The 23934-nt window shown below is 33.1% G+C and overlaps 2 long non-coding RNA genes and 6 other non-coding genes across 8 annotated transcripts; 7 read left to right on the forward strand and 1 right to left on the reverse strand.

The window, feature by feature from the left end:
• Positions 1–75: 75 nt before the first annotated feature.
• LOC127116852 (uncharacterized) lies at positions 76–19840 on the forward strand. The gene is made up of 2 exons (XR_007801640.1): positions 76–288; positions 19552–19840. It is a non-coding gene; the product is annotated as an uncharacterized LOC127116852 (long non-coding RNA).
• On the forward strand, positions 265–348 carry LOC127116785 (small nucleolar RNA Z43). Its single transcript, XR_007801573.1, has one exon. It is a non-coding gene; the product is annotated as a small nucleolar RNA Z43 (small nucleolar RNA).
• On the forward strand, positions 455–577 carry LOC127116976 (small nucleolar RNA SNORD14). The gene has a single exon (XR_007801741.1). It is a non-coding gene; the product is annotated as a small nucleolar RNA SNORD14 (small nucleolar RNA).
• LOC127116778 (small nucleolar RNA Z221/R21b) lies at positions 678–764 on the forward strand. The gene has a single exon (XR_007801566.1). It is a non-coding gene; the product is annotated as a small nucleolar RNA Z221/R21b (small nucleolar RNA).
• Positions 6374–9443, reverse strand: LOC127116841 (uncharacterized). Its single transcript, XR_007801629.1, has 2 exons — positions 9305–9443; positions 6374–6661 (listed from the first exon to the last, which is right to left on the reverse strand). It is a non-coding gene; the product is annotated as an uncharacterized LOC127116841 (long non-coding RNA).
• Positions 19528–19610, forward strand: LOC127116786 (small nucleolar RNA Z43). The gene has a single exon (XR_007801574.1). It is a non-coding gene; the product is annotated as a small nucleolar RNA Z43 (small nucleolar RNA).
• On the forward strand, positions 19717–19839 carry LOC127116974 (small nucleolar RNA SNORD14). Its single transcript, XR_007801739.1, has one exon. It is a non-coding gene; the product is annotated as a small nucleolar RNA SNORD14 (small nucleolar RNA).
• A 110-nt stretch (positions 19841–19950) lies between the features above and the next one.
• LOC127116775 (small nucleolar RNA Z221/R21b) lies at positions 19951–20037 on the forward strand. Its single transcript, XR_007801565.1, has one exon. It is a non-coding gene; the product is annotated as a small nucleolar RNA Z221/R21b (small nucleolar RNA).
• Positions 20038–23934: the final 3897 nt, after the last annotated feature.

The following is a 23934-nucleotide window of genomic DNA, read 5'->3' on the forward strand; positions in this document are numbered from 1 at the left end:
CTTTCTTCTGGGCCAAACTCAACCCGGTTACCAAAACATAAGTCTTTAAAACCCTAACTCTCACCTTCTCATTCACAGACCACATAGCCGCAAAACGAATCCTCACTAACTAGCTTGTTATTCAATAGGATTTTCAAACCCCTCTTCAAAGTTTGCATTTTTACTCTCGTTTTTAGATTTTAGCTTCTGGGTTTGTAGTTTAAACTTGTTTTTCTTTTGTTGTTCTAAACAAATTTTGATATTTTGGTATCTGAAACATAAACTGGACAGTGATGATTCCTTTTATAGGTCTCGTTCGTCGTAATTGGTCATTTTTTGATCTTGCCGACAATACTGTTTTCTGAGTCCTCCTTCTTCAAACTGAATTTTATTGTATTTATCTCAATCTTATGTTTCTGTTCGATTTTGCGTATGTTGTTTTTTGATGTCGTAATGATTACAATCATATGAATATTGTCTATGATGATATGTTGAAGGCTTGTTTCTCAAAACATTCGCAGTGGCCGACCAAGAGCTTTCGCCTTCGCCAGGCTTGAGAGCTTATGCTGTTTTTATCCTTCCTTGGATGTCTGAGACAATATTCTTAACAATTTTTCAAATTTATATTTCGATATTTGCATAGATAATTATGGTCATATAATACTAGGTTTCATTGTTTTACTTGAGGTTTTATTTACTGGCTATGATGAATTATAGAGATAGTCATGCACCACTCTGATTTCTAGTGCTGATAATTTTCTCATACCCATTATTTTTCTGAGCTATTTCCATTTATCATCTATTAATTACCATTGTTTTTATTGGTTCTTCTTTTATTGATTTATATTAATGTGATCTTTAAATTGGAAACCAAATGTCATGATTTGTTTATGTAAACTATTTAAAAACTTTCACCATTTCCTTATTTGAATAAGGAATCGTGATTCGTTGTGAAATGCAACTTTTTTAAAATTTAATTTAAAAAATATGTTAATTTTGTTAGAGGAACTTGTTTTATTGAATTTACTTTTATTGTGAGGAACTAATTCTTATTTTTGGTATGACATAACTAATGCCTTTTGGTACTGTAAGAGTATTTTTTTGGTTTTGTTTTATCGGTTGATGGATTATCGTTTTATAGGATTCATTTGGTTGGATTGAATCGGTTAGGACCAATAAATTCTAACCTGAATTCTATCATTCCTATAACACTAATCACATGACTACTAATTAAACTTCATTCTATATAATTAAAAGAATTAATAAACTATAAATTATTTTCATTATATTAAATTTTCATCATCATCTAAGTGAAAAAGTATTAGCATTATATTACAATTACATTATCATTCAAGTGATAATTTGATATAAAGTTGAAGGTTATGTGGACTTGGTTAATTTACTTGGCTGTGTTGTAACCCTTCATACCATAATCAACATGTTGCTTGAGTAATAAATAGGTTATACAACCCTTTATACCATACAAACTTTGCTTTTGCCCAACCCTTTATACCATACAAACTTTGCCCAACCCTTTATACCATAATCAACATGTTGTTGCTTGAGTAAAACAACATGTTGCTTGAGTAAAAAAAGGTTATATAAACTTTGCCCATGACTAATCTTAATAGTCCCGGCTAGTCTTCTTAGTTATAACAAATGCATAAATCTATTAGAGTTCACTATTTTATAAACGGTAACATAAGAAGTACTGTAACCATTAAAATTGAAAATCAAAGTCATACATACTACAATAACAGAAAACAAACAAGGGTCTATATAAAGGAATATTGAAAAATGAACCTAACAATAACAGAAAACAAACAAGGATCTATATAAAGGAGTATTGAAAAATGAACCTAACAATAACAGAAAACAAACAAGGGTCTATATAAAGGAGTATTGAAAAATGAACCTAATATGAGATCTCCTATAAGGCTAACAACATAACTTTTGAATCCAAATACAAACCTTCCTCCCTACATATCAAAGCTCAAAGGTTGACCAAATGGAGCCTGCAAAATAAAATAAAGGTATCTTAGTAGTTGTTGCAACGGTATCTTAGTAGTTGTTGCAACACAGCTAAGTAGGTTCAGTTGGCAAGGTGTCATTTCATATTTCATAAATAATCCCCAACCTCCAATTTGAGGGGGAGTATTAGAGTTAGTTAATTAGCTGAATTTCAAATGTATTTTAATTAGTTACTTGATCAATAAGTTAGCCAAGTCCACATGTTTGTTACAAGTTGTAGGACTTGTGATCTTCAGCTTTCTTCTTCTTCTCTCAAGTCATCACCAATTTGTGATGGTGATGTAGTTAACTTTTCTTAAATATTTGAGAATATTTTGGCTTATAATGAACTTGTAATGTAAGGGGAAGCATATGCATTTAATAAAGAATCAGCTTGTAGTGTTATTTTCCCTTTCTATCAACACTTTCTTTTTGAACAAAGTTGAATAACTTGTCTAATTAAAGGAATCACTTTATGGATGATTAATTTTTCTATGTATGAATTTGCCTCTCGGACATGGAATAGTTTTTTCACTTCCTTTTTAAATTCTCTGATTTTAGATGTTCTATAATGCAACTGCTAAGATACCTTTATTTTTCTTTGCCGACTCCATTTGGTCAACCTTTGAGCTTTGATTATTCACAGAACTATTAGATGATATGTAGGGAGGAAGGTTTGTATTTGGATTCGGAAGTTATGTTGTTAGCCTTATAGGAGATCTCATATTAGGTTCATTTTTCAGTACTCCTTTATATAGACCCTTGTTTGGTTTCTGTTATTGTAGTATGTATGACTTTGATTTTTAGTTTTGATGGTTACAGTACTTCTTATGTTACAGTTTATAAAATAGTGAACTCTAGTGGATTTATGCATTTGTTATAACATATTTGATAATGTTTTTGTTGTGGATTTAAAATATATATTTGTCTAATATTGGGGGCACAAATAAGTAATTTGTTTAATGCATACATGCAATATAGTGCTGTAATTGCATCTATATTATATATTTATTGATCTGCATCCTCCTCTGGAAAGATAACAACACTAACAAGACTAGCTGAGGTTATTAAAAAAATGGCAGATTAGTTAATTTGATCTAGTTAATTATATATTTATTGATCTGCGTCTTTCTAGAGGAGGATGTAGATCAATAAATATATAATATAGATGCAATTACAGCACTATCTTGCATGTATGCATTAAACAAATTATTTATCTATGCCCCCAATATTAGACAAATATATAGTTTAAATCCACAACAGAAACATTATCAAATATGTTATAACAAATGCATAAATCCACTAGAGTTCACTATTTTATAAACTGTAACATAAGAAGTACTGTAACCATCAAAACTGAAAATCAAAGTCATACATACTACAATAACAGAAAACAAACAAGGGTCTATATAAAGGAGTACTGAAAAATGAACCTAATATGAGATCTCCTATAAGGCTAACAACATAACTTCCGAATCCAAATACAAACCTTCCTCCCTACATATCATCTAATAGTTCTGTGAATAATCAAAGCTCAAAGGTTGACCAAATGGAGCTTGCAAAGAAAAATAAGGTATCTTAGTAGTTGTTGCAACACAGCCAAGTAGGTTCAGTTGGCAAGGTGTCATTTCATATCTCATAAATATCAATACAAACAACAAGAAGCAAACAAATAATAATCCTCAACCTCCAATTTGAGGGGGAGTATTAGAGTTAGTTAATTAGCTGAATTTCAAATGTATTTTAATTAGTTACTTGATCAATAAGTTAGCCAAGTCCACATGTTTGTTACAAGTTGTAGGACTCGTGATCTTCAGCTCTCTTCTTCTTCTCAAGTCATCACCAATTTGTGATGGTGATGTAGTTAACTTTTCTTAAATATTTGAGAATATTTTGGCTTATAATGAACTTGTAATGTAAGGGGAAGCATATGCATTTAATAAAGAATCAGCTTGTAGTGTTATTTTCCCTTTCTATCAACACTTTCTTTTTGAACAAAGTTGAATAACTTGTCCAATTAAAGGAATCACTTTATGGATGATTAATTTTTCTATGTATGAATTTGCCTCTCGGACATGGAATAGTTTTTTCACTTCCTTTTTAAATTCTCTGATTTTAGATGTTCTATATTGCAACTGCTAAGATACCTTTATTTTTCTTTGCCGACTCCATTTGGTCAACCTTTGAGCTTTGATTATTCACAGAACTATTAGATGATATGTAGGGAGGAAGGTTTGTATTTGGATTCGGAAGTTATGTTGTTAGCCTTATAGGAGATCTCATATTAGGTTCATTTTTCAGTACTCCTTTATATAGACCCTTGTTTGGTTTCTGTTATTGTAGTACGTATGACTTTGATTTTTAGTTTTGATGGTTACAGTACTTCTTATGTTACAGTTTATAAAATAGTGAACTCTAGTGGATTTATGCATTTGTTATAACATATTTGATAATGTTTTTGTTGTGGATTTAAAATATATATTTGTCTAATATTGGGGGAACAAATAAGTAATTTGTTTAATGCATACATGCAATATAGTGCTGTAATTGCATCTATATTATATATTTATTGATCTGCATCCTCCTCTGGAAAGATAACAACACTAACAAGACTAGCTGAGGTTATTAAAAAAATGGCAGATTAGTTAATTTGATCTAGTTAATTATATATTTATTGATCTGCGTCTTTCTAGAGGAGGATGTAGATCAATAAATATATAATATAGATGCAATTACAGCACTATCTTGCATGTATGCATTAAACAAATTATTTATCTATGCCCCCAATATTAGACAAATATATAGTTTAAATCCACAACAGAAACATTATCAAATATGTTATAACAAATGCATAAATCCACTAGAGTCCATATTTTATAAACTGTAACATAAGAAGTACTGTAACTATCAAAACTGAAAATCAAAGTCATACATACTACAATAACAGAAAACAAACAAGGGTCTATATAAAGGAGTACTGAAAAATGAACCTAATATGAGATCTCCTATAAGGCTAACAACATAACTTCCGAATCCAAATACACACTTTCCTCCCTACATATCATCTAATAGTTCTGTGAATAATCAAAGCTCAAAGGTTGACCAAATGGAGCCTGCAAAGAAAAATAAAGGTATCTTAGTAGTTGTTGCAACACAGCCAAGTAGGTTCAGTTGACAAGGTGTCATTTCATATCTCATAAATATCAATACAAACAACAAGAAGCAAACAAATAATAATCCTCAACCTCCAATTTGAAGGGGAGTATTAGAGTTAGTTAATTAGCTGAATTTCAAATGTATTTTAATTAGTTACTTGATCAATAAGTTAGCCAAGTCCACATGTTTGTTACAAGTTGTAGGACTCGTGATCTTCAGCTTTCTTCTTCTTCTCAAGTCATCACCAATTTGTGATGGTGATGTAGTTAACTTTTCTTAAATATTTGAGAATATTTTGGCTTATAATGAACTTGTAATGTAAGGGGAAGCATATGCATTTATAAAAGAATCAGCTTGTATTGTTATTTTCCCTTTCTATCAACACTTTCTTTTTGAACAAAGTTGAATAACTTGTCCAATTAAAGGAATCACTTTATGGATGATTAATTTTTCTATGTATGAATTTGCCTCTCGGACATGGAATAGTTTTTTCACTTCCTTTTTAAATTCTCTGATTTTAGATGTTCTATAATGCAACTGCTAAGATACCTTTATTTTTCTTTGCCGACTCCATTTGGTCAACCTTTGAGCTTTGATTATTCACAGAAATATTAGATGATATGTAGGGAGGAAGGTTTGTATTTGGATTCGGAAGTTATGTTGTTAGCCTTATAGGAGATCTCATATTAGGTTCATTTTTCAGTACTCCTTTATATAGACCCTTGTTTGGTTTCTGTTATTGTAGTATGTATGACTTTGATTTTTAGTTTTGATGGTTACAGTACTTCTTATGTTACAGTTTATAAAATAGTGAACTCTAGTGGATTAATGCATTTGTTATAAGATATTTGATAATGTTTTTGTTGTGGATTTAAAATATATATTTGTCTAATATTGGGGGCACAAATAAGTAATTTGTTTAATGCATACATGCAATATAGTGCTGTAATTGCATATATATTATATATTTATTGATCTGCATCCTCCTCTGGAAAGATAACAACACTAACAAGACTAGCTGAGGTTATTAAAAAAATGGCAGATTAGTTAATTTGATCTAGTTAATTATATATTTATTGATCTGCGTCTTTCTAGAGGAGGATGTAGATCAATAAATATATAATATAGATGCAATTACAGCACTATCTTGCATGTATGCATTAAACAAATTATTTATCTATGCGCCCAATATTAGACAAATATATAGTTTAAATCCACAACAGAAACATTATCAAATATGTTATAACAAATGCATAAATCCACTAGAGTTCACTATTTTATAAACTGTAACATAAGAAGTACTGTAACCATCAAAACTGAAAATCAAAGTCATACATACTACAATAACAGAAAACAAACAAGGGTCTATATAAAGGAGTACTGAAAAATGAACCTAATATGAGATCTCCTATAAGGCTAACAACATAACTTCCGAATCCAAATACAAACCTTCCTCCCTACATATCATCTAATAGTTCTGTGAATAATCAAAGCTCAAAGGTTGACCAAATGGAGCCTGCAAAGAAAAATAAAGGTATCTTAGTAGTTGTTGCAACACAGCCAAGTAGGTTCAGTTGGCAAGGTGTCATTTCATATCTCATAAATATCAATACAAACAACAAGAAGCAAACAAATAATAATCCTCAACCTCCAATTTGAGGGGGAGTATTAGAGTTAGTTTATTAGCTGAATTTCAAATGTATTTTAATTAGTTACTTGATCAATAAGTTAGCCAAGTCCACATGTTTGTTACAAGTTGTAGGACTCGTGATCTTCAGCTTTCTTCTTCTTCTCAAGTTATCACCAATTTGTGATGGTGATGTAGTTAACTTTTCTTAAATATGTTGAGAATATTTGGGCTTATAATGAACTTGTAATGTAAGGGGAAGCATATGCATTTAATAAAGAATCGGCTTGTATTGTTATTTTCCCTTTCTATCAACACTTTATTTTTGAACAAAGTTGAATAACTTGTCCAATTAAAGGAATCACTTTATGGATGATTAATTTTTCTGTGTATGAATTTGCCTCCCGGGCATGGAATAGTTTTTTCACTTCCTTTTTAAATTCTCTGATTTTAGATGTTCTATAATGCAACTGCTAAGATACCTTTATTTTTCTTTGCCGACTCCATTTGGTCAACCTTTGAGCTTTGATTATTCACAGAACTATTAGATGATATGTAGGGAGGAAGGTTTGTATTTGGATTCGGAAGTTATGTTGTTAGTCTTATAGGAGATCTCATATTAGGTTCATTTTTCAGTACTCCTTTATATAGACCCTTGTTTGGTTTCTGTTATTGTAGTATGTATGAGTTTGATTTTTAATTTTGATGGTTACAGTACTTCTTATGTTACAGTTTATAAAATAGTGAACTCTAGTGGATTTATGCATTTGTTATAAGATATTTGATAATGTTTTTTGTTGTGGATTTAAAATATATATTTGTCTAATATTGAGGGCACAGATAAGTAATTTGTTTAATGCATACATGCAATATAGTGCTGTAATTGCATCTATATTATATATTTATTGATCTGCATCCTCCTCTCGAAAGATAACAACACTAACAAGACTAGCTGAGGTTATTAAAAAAATGGCAGATTAGTTAATTTGATCTAGTTAATTATATATTTATTGATCTGCGTCTTTCTAGAGGAGGATGTAGATCAATAAATATATAATATAGATGCAATTACAACACTATCTTGCATGTATGCATTAAACAAATTACTTATCTATGCCCCCAATATTAGACAAATATATATTTTAAATCCACAACAGAAACATTATCAAATATGTTATAACAAATGCATAAATCCACTAGAGTTCACTATTTTATAAACTGTAACATAAGAAGTACTGTAACCATCAAAACTGAAAATCAAAGTCATACATACTACAATAACAGAAAACAAACAAGGGTCTATATAAAGGAGTACTGAAAAATGAACCTAATATGAGATCTCCTATAAGGCTAACAACATAACTTCCGAATCCAAATACAAACCTTCCTCCCTACATATCATCTAATAGTTCTGTGAATAATCAAAGCTCAAAGGTTGACCAAATGGAGCCTGCAAAGAAAAATAAAGGTATCTTAGCAGTTGCATTATAGAACATCTAAAATCAGATAATTTAAAAAGGAAGTGAAAAAACTATTCCATGCCCGGGAGGCAAATTCATACACAGAAAAATTAATCATCCATAAAGTGATTCCTTTAATTGGACAAGTTATTCAACTTTGTTCAAAAAGAAAGTGTTGATAGAAAGGGAAATTAACAATACAAGCCGATTCTTTATTAAATGCATATGCTTCCCCTTACACATAACCACCAAATCATATCAAAAAATCACTAATATTTGTGATTAGAAGATAGTTAAATAAATATTTCAATTGTTTGTTTTTTTATTAATAAAGCAAAGGTCACTAGGGGATCATCGGGTGCCATTTTTAGGGAGTACACGCCTTAGATAGATTTCTTGTTGTGAATATTGGCGCTATGGTGGGATGATAAATCCTAATTTTATGCATTTTGAAGCAGCGGCGGCAGCAAATCACAGTCAAATAGCAGCACAATTGCCCTTTAGAAAGGTTGTTCTGTCCTTTTCCAATTTAAATTCATGTTGCCCTACCTCTCTTCCTAGTGATTCACCAAAAACAAAGACATGGAAGAGACAACTATATTCTACTCTGCATTTCTATAACTGCAAAGATCAAAAGTAGCATAAAAACTGTCTCTGGCGATGGTGGAGGCATTTTCTAGCATGTTCAAGTTTAGGTTCTCTACACTTTCTCGGCTTGGTTTATAGGTTCTTACATTGTTTTTGACATTTGTGAATGCCAAATGCAAAGACCAACCATCACCCAACCAACACAATAGACACACTGCTCTGATAGTGATTTTAAAGACTCACTTGTTATTTCAAATGTTATATTGGGCTATGATTTTGAATGTAAGCGAAAAATTATAAGGTAAATTATAAGTATTGAGTATGACTACTGTTTCAATCAAAATGGTCAACCCAAAACACACAGGTAATTTAAGAAATTATTAGATTTATTGCAAGCATGTCATGGTATTTGCAGCAAATAATACAAAAATCACTCAACAAACTCAACATGGTAAAAACATTAAGTGAAATAAATGTGGTTTACCTGGTAAACAACATGTCTAAATTGGTCATATGAATGTGCATACATCATTGTAGGACTTGGCCACTGTAGGTAAGCACCATCTCCAGATGCTGGGTTCAATTCTGGGGTACAAAAAGGGCTCATTATCGGGGTTGAAGGAGGTCCATATCCAAGTGAAGCCTGAGTTTGTGCCATTTGACCTAACTGATTAAAAGTAATGTCATACTGAGCAAATGAAGGTTGAGCTTTTGGCAAATTAAAGGGCACCAAATTAACTGCAGAGGCTAAGAGACTCCTAGCATACCTGAACCAATAATTAAATTCAATCTAATTAGTAAGCCAACTAATATATTTAGACCCTATTTGGAATCAACAACTTAAATAAGTGCTTATGACATAGGTGCCTATCATATAAATGTTGATGTATAAACTATTTCTATAACAAAGGATAAAATAAAGTCAAACAATTCCCATACAAGTTATAAGTTGCTTTCATAAGCAATCGTGAAAGCATGTGGGTGTGTCATAAGCTGTTCCCATAAACTATCCCTATAATGCACTGACACAAACATGCACACAAGACACGACACTAACACAATTACACCGATAACAATTTAAGAAAATGAATTGATTGAATGAAACATGTGTCACCGTCGTATCTGACACAAAACACACCTTCAATCACTTGCATACAAGTTATAAGTTATTTTCAAAGCAATCATGAGAGCTTGTGGGTGTCTCATAAGTTATTTCCATAAGATATCCCTATAATGCACCGACATAAACACGCACACAAGACACGAGACTAACACATCTACACTGATAATAATGAAAGAAAATGAATTGATTGATGTAACATGTGTCTGTCGTGTCTGACACCAGACACACATTCAATCAAAAGTGTCAAGCTACATCATAGAGCTCTCCTAAACAGTCTCATAAGTATCTGTGTCAATAGATAAATTCAAATAAGTCAATCCCAACCAGCTTTTAAAGTTTAGATCAGTACAAATGCATCGACTACAAGATAACCACAAAAAAAAGAAACAGAAGATGTCTCTAAACATTCCATAGTAAGTTTTATAAATTATATAATCAAGAGTTCCATTTAAATGCAATCAAGATAAAATAAACTTCATTCTTGGCTCTTCCTCTTCTATCTCTCACATGAAAAGATAGTTTTTCTTTTTATTTTCACTTATACAAACACAAGACAGTGCAACACAATCAAATGAAAAAAAATTGATGCACTTGTAATTATGGTACTCGTTTTCAGAAAGTTGTTACGGTACATAGATAAAACTCACCTTCCATATCTACGATCATAATCTGGATCACTTCGATCCTTTTCCCTATCTCTGATAATGGCAACTCGAGGATAACCATTATCCCTCACACTAAAGGAAAACATCAAGTATGTATAATTAACAACATATACTTCCAGTAAACAAGTTCATTCAAACAAAACCTATAAAAATAGTTATCCAACACATAGATTCCTTTTGGGAAACAGCTAATACCTTCATGTGAGGATATTGGTTGATATATTATCACAAAAAAAAAATTGTTGAGGATATTAGCTGATAGATAAGCTGATTATCCATAATAATCAGTAGCCCAAAATAAGGTCATTTTCACAAATGACTCCAAAAAACAAACTGAAACGAAACACAAAAATATATTAATACATGTAAAAAACATAATATAAGTAAATCAAATGAAAAATACAAAAACCACAGCCATCATCAAGTATGTGATTGAGATGAACCAGCAACTGGTTCATTTCCGTTTCCAACAGCATCAGATCCATCACCAAATGTTGATCCACTAGTAGAGGGACCACCAAATTCTGCATAAAATTAAATAGAAACCAAATAATTAAATCAAAACCAAACCCAATACATTAATACACTAAATACTCATACTCAAATATTTACATACCTGAAACAATAGTGGCATACAACTCAAATTCTTCATTTATATTCAAGTCCTTGAATTGACTAAGTGTAGGTTTCAACCAGTCCTGTGCACAAATCAAAGCCTCTGCCATTTCAGGGGTTAGTGAACTTCTATATGTGTCTAGAACTCTGCCCCCGGTACTAAACGTGCTTTCAGAAGCGACAGTGGATACTGGACTAGCTAAAACATCCTTCACCATTTTTGATAAAATAGGGTATCTACAAGAGTTTTGTTTCCACCACATAAGGATGTCAAAGTTAAAATCATCGGCACAATTATCATCTAGATACCTCTCAAGATCATTTTTTTATCTATTGAATCTTTTTGTTTAAGGTGCTCTTTAAAAGCTTCAACCCTTGCAAAATGAGATGGAACTTCAACATTAGGAACACCATCACCAAATGAACCACCCTCATTAGGACTAGTAGAGGGTCCATGTTGCTTTTCATGTATACCCTTGTACCAATTGAATAGTTTAAACAACTCCTTTTTTATCACATTAATCATATTAGTAAAAGGCACCGACTCGCCATTATACATATCATTAAAACACCACTCTACATATCCTAACCTGTATCTAGGGTCAAGAATCACACCAAAATAAATAAACTTGTTGATATTTTCAATTTCCCGCCAATATTTGTCATACTTCTTCTTCATTTCATATCCCATTGAGGCTAAAATTGTGTTCAAGTTCATGGATGATCTTTTAAGCTCACAATGTATTGAAGCTAGTTGGTGGAATGACTTATGAAGGGATACTTGTTTTGACGAAGAAAATTCCATAGTAGCATCATAAAAAATTTTGAAAAAACTTACTAGACACCTAACATTCTCCCAATCATTAAGAGTAGGGGGCCAACTAATCCAAAAAATTCCAAATAGCTAAAATCTTCACCTTCCATTTTCTCAAATGTTGCTTGATACTTTTCAGCAGCATCTAGCATCAAATAACATGAGTTCCACCTTGTCGGAACATCTAGACAGAGAAGTTTCTTGCAATTAATTCTAGCAAACTCAATACATTCTTTGAACTTTGCAGATCTTTGGGGTGATGACCTAACAAATCTAACATCATTTCTAATGGCAGAAATGGATAAATCATTCTGCTTTAAACCATCACGAACCACCAGATTTAAAATGTGTGCACAACAACGAAGATGAAAGAAAGATCCATCACTCATTAAACCACCCATATTATCAATCCTCTTCTTCAAATAAGCAACAACTACATCATTAGATGTTGCGTTGTCCACAGTGATTGTGGACACATTCCTTATTCCCCATTCCCTTAAAATCTCTTCAACTTTTCTACCAATTGTCTCACCCTTATGATTAAGAACTAAACAAAAACTTAGAATCCTATTTTCATACTTCCAATCATTGTTAATGAAGTGTGCAGTTTGGGTCATATAACTAAGATTCTGAATGGATGTCCAACAATCAGTGGTTAAGGCTACCCTATTACAATCAAATTTGAAATAACCTTTCAATCTTGCTTTTTCATCAACAAAAAGTTGAAAACAATCCCTCGCCATAGTTCTCCTTGATGGAATAGTTAATTGGGGTTGTAATTGTTTGCATAACAACTTAAAGCCTTCCCCTTCAACTACCCTAAAAGCATGTTCATCTAGAATCACAAAGAGAGCAATAGCCTTTTTACAAGCTGCCAAATTAAATTGTTGGCTTGCGGCAACCAAGCCACCACCCTCTCCACCGGCAAAGGAGAGGGCAGTTTGAGTAGGATCATTTTGTGGCATCTTGGTACATACTTTTGTATGAGCAAGCATGTTAGATGTCCCATGGGTTTTTGGATCATACAAATATTTCTTATGACAGTGTTTGCAAGCAGCTACTGCTTCAATTTCATTAGGCAATTTAATAAAATGGTCCCAAGCAGGAGAGTATTTCCTTAGGACCATTAGCATTTTGTTTTCTCTTCTTTCCAAGTGGAGGAAGTCCAACAACATGAATTTCATTGGCAACAACATCAGTTGCACCAACACCAGATGTTAATGAAGAAGGTTGGTTTTGAGTAACATTCTTCATTACTGAAAATTAATGAAGATTATAATCAACACACAACCAACATCATCAACTCCTTAAGTGTTTATAGGCTTAGTTTCAAAGTTTGTTACATTTCCTTTCTCTAATGATACTTTTATGTGCTGAAATTTATGGTTTAATTAAGTAAACTTAGTTATATTTTGTTTATTGTTGTATGCATTTTCACTTATGATAACAATAATGACTTAAAGGACCTATTACCTTAAAACTTTTAATAAGGTAGCAAACAAAATATTCAACATGATATATCGACATAGGCATACAAAACATACATAAAATAAACTAAACTTACTGTTATTATGCAAATTTCCAACTCCTTGTATTTCTCCAGCTCCTTGCATTTCTACAGCCTCTTCCATATCTCGATAAAAATAAAACAAATGGAGTTATTAAAACAGTATATAAAAGATTAAAGCTCTTAAAACATAAACAACGATCTAACCTTCCATTAACTCAAAGAACTCTTGAAATTGCAAAACCTGAAAATACAAAATCTGAAATCAAGAACAAAGAAAGACTTAGTGTTTAGAAAGCAAATACGAACACAAAAGAACGTGATTAAGAGGGATAAGGATACAAATGATTCTCTACTTAGTGATGATGAAGGAGGAAAGGACGGTGATGACGGCGGAGGAGAGACATAGATAGCGATTTTGTTTTACTTTTGGAGATGAAGCAAGGTGACGACGCTAAAGCTTTAGGGTTCAGAGGGGTGGATGGCGCTAAAGCTTTAGGGTTCAGAGGGGCGCTAAAGCTTTGGAGGAGAACTCTAATTTTGTTGGGCCAAAATTCTACTGGGTGTCATAAAATTGGGCTAGGCATATGTTAGATAATTAATATACAATCGGTCGGGCTCAGATTTTGTTGGGCCAAAAAAACAAAACCGAACCCGACCACACACACCCCTCTGAACCCGTTTGCAACACCCGTCCAACCCGTCAAACCGAATTAACCCGACCCGAAATAGAATCCTGCAACCAGTTCGGTTGGTTATTCTTGGGTGGTTTTTTCTTGTCCACCCCTAAACAACACAACTAAGAAAAAGGAAACTATCATCTACTTCCAACACTTTTCAGGCCAAGAGATATACCTATTTTTTCCAAAAAAAACAATGAATCATTTCCATGGGAGAAGGTTATTCATGCAGCATGTTCATGCTCTAAGCATCCAAGTTTTTAAGGATATTTCTTTTCAAAAGGACGCATTTCTACATGATCAAATTCACCAGTAACAAGCTAAACCAAAGAATTAAAAAGATTGGAATTAATGTTATGAAGCCTATCCATAAGAGAGCTCGGATAAACCACCCATAACCGAGAAGCCACTTTTATCTGTTCACCATACAAAATGATCCTTCCCACTATCAATCAACTTCACAACATGCACAATTTGCAGCAACTCCTCTATTGACAAACATTCCTAACATTTAAGCCGGTTCCATTAAGATCAAAATTCCACCATACTCTAGCATCACACTCTCTAATACAAGAAGAACTGACATGTAGAAGTATCTTAGGAAGTATAAGTTTTTGTGATAGGTAGTGCAGGTGGACGGAATTAATACCAAGGCTTCTACATGTCAGAATTAAGAAGATTGGAATTAATACCAACGCTTCTTAGGAGTGTGTTAAGAAGTATAAAATTTTGTGATAGGTGGTGCGGGTGGATGGAAGTATATAGTTTTCCCATTATCAAGCTTACACTAATCGCACATACATCCCTTCATCCCAAAGACGCCTTACTACTTGCATAAGGCCCACTTAAAATTGCGAATTTAACATTGCCATACCTAGTCGATAACATATAAGACCCCAAGATAAAGTCACCATTTAAAACCCTCCACTTCCACTTGCTTAACAAAACAAAATTAAATAGCCTGCAATGTTTCACCCATAAACAACCTTCCTCCTTAGATAAACAAATATAATTCCAACTAAATCAACTCACTTTCTTTAAGAACCACCTTAGGGGCCTTATAGAAGGAAAAGATAAAGATGGAAAAATTGGATAAAATAAAATTCAAAAGAATCACCTTATCTCCAATAGACAAGAAACAATTAGGCCACATCGTAATCTCCTTCTAATTTTGGAAACTAAAGGCACCCAAGATGCCTTTCTCTGAGGATTAATACCAATGAGAATGCTTAGAAACACAAAAGGGATTGATCCGAACCTAGAAGACAAGAAAGAAGCGGTTTCCTGCAAGAAATCACTATCAAGATTAATCCCAAATAAAGTACTTTTGGATAAATTCACCCGAAGACCCGACACCAATTCAAACCTCTTAGCAATGCTTTGATTGACAATAAGTTAGACCAAGAACCTTCCCCAGTCAACATAGTATTAGCCATAAATTGTAACAATTCAACATGAGTAGAAACGTTGAGATGAAAAGCCTTAAATTCCCCTAAAGACACTGTTTGAAACAATAAACCAGAAAAACCTTCTGCCACCAAGAGAAAAACGAAAGGAGAAAGAGGGTCTCCTTGCCGAAGACCTAAAGAAACCTTAAAATCCTCCGTAGGACTCCCGTTCAAAAGAACTAACATGGAACTATTAAACACCAAGGCTTCCATCCACCCGCACCATCTATCATAAAAACTTATACTTCTTAACATACTTCTAAGAAATTCCCAATAGACACAACCATAAGCCTTTTCAAAATTCACTTAAACAAGCAAACACTTCCTCTTTGCTCTTTTGGCAAAATCTACTACCTCATTCAACACCAAAACATCATCCAACAATTGCCTATTAGCAACAAAAGCATATTGACACTTAAAAATAAGCTTATGGATGACTATTTTCAATCTATCCGCAAGAAGCTTAGCAAAAATATTATACACATTCCACCACTAAGCAGATATGCCTAAACTCATTGAGATAAAAATGATTATCAACTTTAGATATCAGAGCAATAAAAGATGCAATAACCGCTTTTGGAACTCTAGTATATATATGAAACTCTTCCACCGCTCTCATAATATCGCCCTTCACAATATCCCAACAAGCCTTAGAGAAACCCAAGTTGAAACCATATGGCCCAGAACTTTTATCCCCCGCTCCCTCCCATACAACCAATTTGATATCATCAAGAAGAAAGAGCGCCTCAAACAACCCTCTATCACTGCATCCAACGTCTAAAAAGGAAGACCAGGCAAGGAAGGTCTTAAAGCACTAGTCTTTTGAAACCTCTCTTTTAAATGCCTATTGACCTCCTTCTTCACGTTAACTGCCTTATCAATCCGATTGTCAACTAAATTAAGACCCAATAAACTATTCCTCCTCAACCCCTACTTCAAAACATGGTGAAAAGATATGGAATTGGAATCCCCTTCAACAAGCCATTTTTTCTTAGCCTTTTGTCTAAGCATGCTCTCTCTATCGAAATTAGATTGCCACACCCTCTTTGAAGAATCAGCTCTTTTAAGAGCCACAAATACACCATCAACTGACCCCTCATATGCTACCTTGAAATCCAAAGCATTCAAATTTTTGATTGCCTCCTTTACTCCTAAATTAATAAATCCAAACACTTATTTATTCCACCTATTCAACTCACCTTTAAGAAGCCTAAGTTTCTCTTTGAAAGGAAAAATCGCATTACCCGAAACCTTCAAAAAAATCCCCAACCATCCTCACGAAAGGGATAAACTATGGGTGATGAATCCAACAATTAAAGAATTTAAAAGACTTTGGACCCCAATTTGTTGAATCTCCTTTGATCCAAATAGGACAATGACCGGAAGAATCCCTACTTTCTACCATTTGACCATCCACCTTCCACTCCTCCACCAACTCATTTGAAAGCAAGAATCTATCCAACCTATTAATCGCCTTACCACTAAGATTGAACCAAGTGAATTTATTCCCCATTAAAGGGACATCAATCAACTCTAACTCCTCGATAAAGTCATTAAACTCAACCATCTCCCCATGATTCCCAAAAGAATTCACCTCTTCCGCTCTTCCTCCTTCTCAATAGCATTGAAATCCCCACCAATACACCGCTTCCCACCTATAAACTTCCTCTTACGATCAATTAACTCACTCCACGACTTCCTCTTCAAACTAAAGAACAAGAAGAATAAATGTTGACAAGAAATAGAACATTCCCTTTCCACCTCACTTTGATGCCAATGAAACCTTTTCCAATGAAACTAAAACAACGATCAAACAAACTTTTTTCCACATAATAGTTCGATACAAATGTCAACCGAATTAAGACCCAATAAATTATTCCTACTCGACCCCTGCTTCAAAACATGGTGAAAATATTTGGAATTGGAATCCCCTTCAACAAGCCACTTTTCTTAGCCTTTTGCCTAAGCATGCTCTCTCTTTTAATCATGTATTTTTGTTATACAATTTATCTGGAGGTCGTATCTGGGTATCGACCATCAGGTTAGCCATGACGATGCTGCATTTTGGACAACAAAAACACCAATAATCAGGTTCACTATTGTGGAGATGCACGAGAGTGGCCATGTGAAATTGCAGTTCGACATGCAACAACAAATTCTCGAACCTCTGACGTATTTGAGAGATTGGCATCAACAAAGAGTCGATGACCAATGAAATTATTTCAATTGGAGAGACTTCGCTAAAGATATGTGTCATCATTGGAAGGATCGACGTCGTCACATCTTAAACGAACCAATCATACATGGTGTTAGACAAACTCAATGTTATATGGCTTGGTTTAGATCGGTTACAACGCCACAATTTGTATGTGAGCCGAGGTATTTGATTGATCCACGCCAACGAGCTTCGTCATCATACGTTCAACAACAAACCCCAGCCCAACAACCAACCTCACACCATTACCAAATCCAAGAACAATGTCAATTCACCCAAATCCAACGACCAACCTCACACAGTCACCATACCATATACACCTAACCACCAAACACCCAACATCACAACCAATACATGCCGCACTCCCAAACACAAAACCAAGAGCCTAACCCATACCACCAACAACCATACGCAGTCACCACTTCTATCTATAACCCCGATAATTTATACGATTCCACCTCATCCCACTATAGCCCCACCAATGAACACCCAAACATCCCACTTCCATAGCATCCAACCACTGTTTGACTTTCTTACACCACATGAATCATTACTTCGTTTTCAAAATGATTTAATGTCCTAATTCGGACAATCATACCGTCCATTCATAATCCAACCACAATGACATAACTATGACAACATGGACACCAAACTCAATTACGACAACGCCGTTGATGACAACCCTCAAACTATTGGGGAGAAATGATGATAAATTTGTCAAATACCGCATGACCTTTTGTAGGACCTTCACACCAACCACCTTTTCCTCAGGTCAACACTCAAAGACCCCAAACACCTCAGAAAAATTGTAGGAGACCTCGAAGGCAGACTAATGCACCAGGATGTGGAACACACATTTTGATCGGATGAATCATTGCTTTTCTTGTCAATTGTTGTGTATTTAAATTTTACAACATAATATTATTAATCAGTTTTCATTTTCTTTTTTAATTTAATATTTTATAATTATAACTTTAAAAAAATAAAAAATAAAGCATGCGCCACTTGCAATGACGCATGTTCTTAATGGTTTAATGGATGCGTCAATAACATTGACATGTGGTGCATGCAATCGCCACATGCAATGAAACCTATATGTAAACCTGTTAAGTATGCGCCATTAATCATGGGTTACTCTCACTTAAAAAGTGATTATTTCAATAAATAATTTTAAAATATGATTATTTGAATATTATTTTTAAAAATAGTGGTTTTTTTTTTTAAAATTTTTAATCCCTTCCAAATTTTTAGAGAGAATTTTTTTTAAGAGTAAAATTGTCATTATTAAAAGTTGTGGGAGTCTCGTGTATAAATGGGGGCGTGAGGAAGAAACCTCTGACTTTTGATTAAAAAAGCCCTTTTCCACTTATGCTTTCTTCTGGGCCAAACTCAACACTGTCGTCGATCACCAAAACATAACTCTTTAAAACCCTAACTTTCACCTTCTTAACCTCACATCACATAGCGGCAAAATCAACCTTCATAAGCTGGCTTGTGCTCTAATAGCATTATAGGATTTTCCAATATTTTTACTCTCTTATTTAAATTTTAGCTTCTGGGTTTGTTGTTTAATAAAGCTCTAGGTTTTGTTTTGTTGTTCTAAACATGATTTTGATATTTTGGTATTTGAAGCACAAGCTGGACAGTGATGATTCCTTTTATAGGTCTCGTTCGTCGTAATTGGTCATTTTTGATCTTGCCGACAATACTGTTTTCCGAGTCCTCCTTCTTCAAACCGAGTTTTATTGTATTTATCTCAATCTTATGTCCCTGTTCGATTGTGTGTATGTTGTTTTTGATGTCGTTAATGATTATAATCATATGAATATTGTCCATGATGATATATTGAAGGCTTGTTTCTCAAAACATTCGCAGTGGCCGCCCAAGAGCTTTCGCCTTCGCCAGGCTTGAGAGCTTATGCTGTTTTTATCCTTCCTTGGATGTCTGAGACAATATTCTTAACAATTTTTTAAATCTATGTTGCGACATTTGCATTGATAATTATGGTCATAAATCAATCAAAATATAATAGGTTTCATTGTTTTATTTAAGGTTTAATTTATTGGCTATGATGAATTATAGAGATAGTCATGCACCACTCTGATTTTTTGTGCTGATAATTTTCTCATACCCATTATTTTTCTGAGCCATTTCCATTTATCATCTAATCATTCCCATTGTTTTTATTGGTTTTAAAATATCTTAATTTTATCCGTAAGGGTACCTTGGTTTGGGATTAAATCACTATTGCCTTTTGGTATTATTAGAATATTTTTTTCATACATGAAAGCTTTTATCCATATACCAAAGATTTTGATAAGATAGTTAATATTAGTGTATTCAACCTCTTTAAAAAAATAGGGCGGACTAGTGAGTGTACACTAATGTATAAGTTCAGGCTTTGTTTTCTAACCCTCGTGTACTTGTATTAGTTCAGTTGAACTTCTATTTTGTTGCGTGTTTTGAGTTTAATTTGTTTGAAAATGAATTGATTCATGTCACTGTTTTATTTTTGAAAATTTAAAAGCATATTTGAAACTTTTTAAGTATTGCTAGTTCAACTTTTGCAGCTTCCTTAGTGTATTAAGATTTAGGAGATGTAAACTCTTTTGTTTGATTAAGAAAAGTAATTAATATTGATTTTGGATGCAAAGTTAAACTATGTAATCGCATTTCTATTAATTGATGGATTAGTTGGATCGAATATAATCAATTAGTTGATTATTGGTAGTCATGAATGAGATGAAGCACTTTGACAATTAAATTACATTTCTTTTTATTTTTCATTTATTTTAATTTAAATTTGAATTTTCATTTTGTTACGTGTTTTACAGTTTTATTTTTCAAAAAATAAATTGATTCTCTGTTTTGGGGTTTTTTTACCTAGATAACCCAGTTTTTCGAAAAAAATTCCAAAATAACCCAGTTTTCAGCAAAATTCCCAATCTACCCCACTTTTAGGAGGTGTCTCCAATTGAATTGGCGACTCCTCTTAAAAATTGCAAGGAGGCGCCAATTGGATTGGCTAGGGCAGGTGCCCTAGCCAATCCAATTGGCGCCTATGTGTAATTTTTAAGAGGAGTCGCCAATTCAATTGGCGACACCCTTAAAAAAGGCTCAAATGGCAAAACCTCCAACATCAAAGTTATAGATCTTTTCAAGACAATGAATTTGGACATAAATTTTGCATAATTTGGAATTTTTATGAGAAAGTTATGGGCAGTTGAAGTTGGACTTCTGATTTTTTCAACTGTTATCCGACCTATAATGTCTTGCATTATCGCATGTGTTTCTTTTAGAAATATGAAATTTTGTCCAACATAACATTTGAATTAGACATCTCAAATTTTGCAATGCACTTGGTCCCACCTCAAAATAATTAAAAATGAGTGAGTTAGGTGCGTGCGAACTTGACCCAAAATTAGGGTTTCTGTCAAAACATGTGCATGTGAATTTTGCCAAAAGGGACCAATTTCAAGCCCTTCTGTTTGAATGATAAAAACCTCAAATGACAAAACCTTCAACATAAAAGTTGTAGATATTTTCAAGATAAAGAATTTGGACTAAAATTTTGCATCATTTGCATTTTTTTTGAGAAAGGTATGGGCACCTGAACTTGGACTCTTTGACATTTCAACTCTTATCTGACGTATAATGTTTTGCATTATACCATGTGTTTCTTTTAGAATTATGAAATTTTGTTCAACCTAACATTTGAATTAGACATCTCAAATTTTGCAATGCACTTGGTCCCACCTCAAAATAATTAAAAATGAGTGAGTTAGGTCCTTGCGAACTTGACCCAAAATTAGGGTTTCTGTCAAAACATGTGTATGTGAATTTTGCCAAAAGGGACCAACTTCAAGCCTTTCTGTTTGAATGATAAAACCCTCAAATGACAAAACCTTCAACATAAAAGTTGTACATCTTTTCAAGACAATGAATTTGGACTAGAATTATCTCGGTCAAAAAACCCTGTTTTGGTTTTGAAAATCTAAAAACATATTGGAAATTATATGACATTTGAATTGGTTAACGGATTAGTTATAGTAGTAATGAAAGAGATGAAGCACTTTGACAATTAATTTTTTTCCCATTTATTTTAATCTCTAATAATTGTACCGGTAACTCTTAAGACATTTGCAATTACAAATAATATATTTCTATTAAATCTTAAAAAGGCAACTCTTATGACATTTGCGATTAAAAATAATATATTTCTATTAGATCAATCATTTCATTTGATAGTAACATTGTAACAAATAATATCTTATTAGGCCAACCATTTCATTTAATATTAATAAAGTATTTAATACTATTAATATAATAAAAATATAATATAATATTAAGTAAGATGTTAAAATTATTAATTTGGATTATTCTTTTATTAAATAATTTTAAGTATTAATACTGAAACATCTAATATAGAATATTAAATGATTCATAGTTGAAATAAATTAATTAATCAGTAAGATGTTAAAATTTTATGTAATTTATTAAATACTGAAAAGATAAGTAATTTTTAATAGTTGACAAATAAAACCTTTGTAATAAATATTAGCAAAAATATGTTACCTTGTTCATTTCACAGATTTAGATATGTTCATGACAACAAATTACAGAAACAAAAGCTTGTAAAATACATAAGATGTTCATAAAAACAAAAAACATGTTCAAAACAACAAAATGACATACCATAGTTTATTACACAATGACTTTTTTTTTAAGGCTGTGTTGCTTTTTAAGAATTTCCAATTTTAATTTTAGTTGTAGTTTTAATTTGTTTCTTGTTAGTCTTCTATTTTTTTTTACGTAGTTTTTGACTTTTTAGCGAGTTTTCTTCTTTTGAGAGATTTTTGGTGGAACATTTGTTCATTTGATTTGAAAAGGTTGTGATTGTTCGCTTGTTTTATTGTGAGGGATAACCACTGGGTTTGTGATTTTGACCTATCATGATGGAAAATATGTAGTTGATCTTTAGACACTCCTTAGGAGGTGATTGATCCTCAGACAAGACACTCCTTTTTATAGACGAGTCACTCCATTTTATTTGTTAAAGGCTATGCTACCCCAGGTTTAAGATGTGAGGGTCTTTCTGTATATAATAAAACTCATACTTCTAGGTTCAAAGGGGTTGCCTAGAGATTAGCTTCCTTATATCTCTAGTTTTTGGGGATTTGAAGCAATGCCTTACATAAGGTCTTACTCACAAGCATACATGCAGTGAGCTTGTGTATCTTATTTTCATCATTCTCCATTTAAGTTATGTTTTTTAACAAAAGTTTGATATTAATGAATAAAAATGAGAGTGGACACAACTGGATTGACTTAAAACATGCATATTTATTTTATTGTTGCTATCAATTGAAAGCAAAATAGTTTCACAAGTGAACATTACAATGACAAATAAGAAAATTAAACATGCAAATGAGTAAAAAATGATGGCGTGATTAGCCTTGTTTCAACCGTAGGCTGGTGTCATCATGCTTGTAGAAGTTGTAATAATTCTCAAGAGAGATTCATGTTCAGACTCTTCCTACAGAAACAAAACTCTTTAGACCTATCCTCTTGCATTGGTTATGGAATTGCATAAGTGCCTTCATGTGGTGGCATGAGGTTGTTCAGTATATCCAGGTCGTTCGGTGTGAACGCGATAGCCTTTGAATCAATTAGGCTCTGAAATTTGTATTTGAAACTCTTACAGTTCTTGATCGAGTGTCTGGGTGCTATAGAGTGGAACTCTCACCTATCATTCATGTCATAGTCTGAAGGAAGAGGCGTTGGTGGAGGTCCTAGCTCTCTTAGATGCATTTGCGAACCATTGAGCGAAAGAGGAAGAAGTTGATTGTATGACATATGAGTTGGGTCAAACTGTTCCTCTGGACTCTTTGATCTTCTATGGCCTTGGGGGTCAAAGGAACTTCACTACTGATTTGGATGTCGATTCTGATTTCGCACTTGGTTCCTCTGTCTTGGCAGAGTTAAGTACTTTAACAAATCAATTGTTGTACCCTGGATTTGAAAGTGTTGCAATCCTTGGTCGAGTG

This window comes from Lathyrus oleraceus, chromosome 1 (genome assembly GCF_024323335.1).
Source record: "Lathyrus oleraceus cultivar Zhongwan6 chromosome 1, CAAS_Psat_ZW6_1.0, whole genome shotgun sequence".
Classification (NCBI taxonomy): Eukaryota; Viridiplantae; Streptophyta; class Magnoliopsida; order Fabales; family Fabaceae; genus Lathyrus; species Lathyrus oleraceus.